The following is a 2,144-nucleotide window of genomic DNA, read 5'->3' as shown; positions in this document are numbered from 1 at the left end:
AGAGTTTGTGTTAATATAAAAACTTACAATTACAACAAAAATAAATATAGAAATGAATTAAATTATATTTATATTTTTGTTGTACTTTTAAGGTTTTGGTAATTTTTATGTTTTTGTAATATATAATTTCAATTTGTTTTTTGTTTTTTTTCTTCCAATTTTAAAAAGTTCCCTTGACAACTAGCTAAAATAGCTATTTTATATATATATATATATAATCAGTTACCTTTTTTTAAAGTAACGCAATTTTTTAAATCTAAAAAAAAATCTAAATGTACAACTAAATGTCTAAAATGTTCTCATTTTAATGTTTTAATATAAATCTCATTTGAATGTTTTTCTTTTTATGTGTCTTTATGTTTTATTAACCTATAATAACCCCGTGCTGTAAATAATTTTTTTTTTTTATATATTAAAAATTATTTAAAAAGTTATGAATATTATTTACAACAATATAAAAAATAATGGTGATGGATGACAGGTCACTGACTTTATTTCACAACTGGAACAAAAATGAGACCCTCAGTGTTGAACAAATAATCAGTATGAAAAATATCTGGAAAATAATAGAATCTTAAACACAGAAACTAGATCAGCTCTGAGAAAGTGAAGCTGATATTAATGCTGTGAAGGCACACGTCCTGCAGGTGTCGCTGGGAATCTGATGAGCTTCAGTGTCTGGGACAGAATCACATCAAGACAAAGACACGATTGTTTCTCTGCTGGTGAAAACAGAGCTGAGTCTCCAGAGATGCTTATTATTACACCTAATAGATCATAAACACCTGTCAGACATAACATGAAGTTAAACTCCGATGGTTCTCCACTAGGGAGTGTTGATCTCAAAGTGAACCCATGAACCACTTCTGCTTGCACAGTTAATCATGTGACATGAAATCCCACGACATTTTACTATAAAAAATAAAGAATAGGCCTATTCAGGACCAGATGTTGTGGGTTAAACAAAGGATAGCTTCCCTTTAACACAGATGGCTATATAGTTTAAAATGTGTAAAAACATTCAGTACTTTCAACGAATCACATCATACCTTAACAATAACAAAATGAGCTTACGATAGAATTAAATCCACCTCCTCCTGAATGATAACACTACTCTCGCCTGCTGGTTTTTATAGACCGCTCTAATGAAAACACAATTAAAAAATTACATAAATCAATTAATTCATTAAATAATTTAGTTCATTGTGTATTAAGGGTTTGATTATACTTAAATAATCTAAAAAATAAGCTTTTACAACGTTTTCAAGTGCTTCGAAACATTGAATCATTTTTCGAAGCAATTGGTTCTATTGATTCAATGCTTTGAAAAGCTTAGTTTCTCCCATCACTATTATTAGCAAACATCCTCAGCAAATACACCATCAACTATACAAAAACATAAGAAAGGAAACATTACTTACTTATACTGGGCGATAAACTAAAGTTTACCAAAAGTCAATTGTGAGTCAAGATCAGGTAAGCCTTCTTCTCTGACTAAACAGGGTTTATTCCTCACTACCTATAGCTCCCTAGTGCCTCTTAAAGGGTTAGTTCACCCAAAAATGAAAATTACCCCATATATTACTCACCCTCGAGTCATTCTAGGTGTATATGACTTTCTTCTTTCAGACGAATCCAGTCGGAGTTATATTAAAAATGGTCTTTGATCTTTCAAGCTGTTTAATGGCACTCAGCGGGTGTTGCAGTGCTTCTGTCCAAAAGAAGTGAAATAAAAAGCGTCCATCCATAAAAAAAAGTGTCTCACACGGCTCCGGGGGGTGAACAAAAGCCTCCTGTAGCGAATCGATGCGTTTTTGTAAGAAAAATAACCATATTTAAAACGTAATAATCAATTTAATCTAGCATTCGCTCACTGTTGTAAACAGAAGCAGCTCCGGGCGGATGACATATGAGGTCAGCTTTGCGCATGCGCCGCTCAGAAGTGACGAACGCGGAAACGCAGCGGAGAGATCAAAACAAAACAACGGTCACTAATTAGAAGTACAAAACGAGGATTTGTAAAGAAGAATGTCAGAGGATTTCGATATAAGCCAAGAGGAGACTCGTTTTCCTTTGCTAAAGTAAGGAAACTTTGCTTCCTTTGCTCCTATAAACAAACTCGCGAGACTAGCATACCTCAGAGG

Source organism: Sinocyclocheilus rhinocerous, unplaced genomic scaffold (assembly GCF_001515625.1).
Source record: "Sinocyclocheilus rhinocerous isolate Xijiao unplaced genomic scaffold, SAMN03320098_v1.1 scaffold4088, whole genome shotgun sequence".
Taxonomy (NCBI): domain Eukaryota; kingdom Metazoa; phylum Chordata; class Actinopteri; order Cypriniformes; family Cyprinidae; genus Sinocyclocheilus; species Sinocyclocheilus rhinocerous.
Note: the sequence above shows the minus strand (reverse complement) of the source record.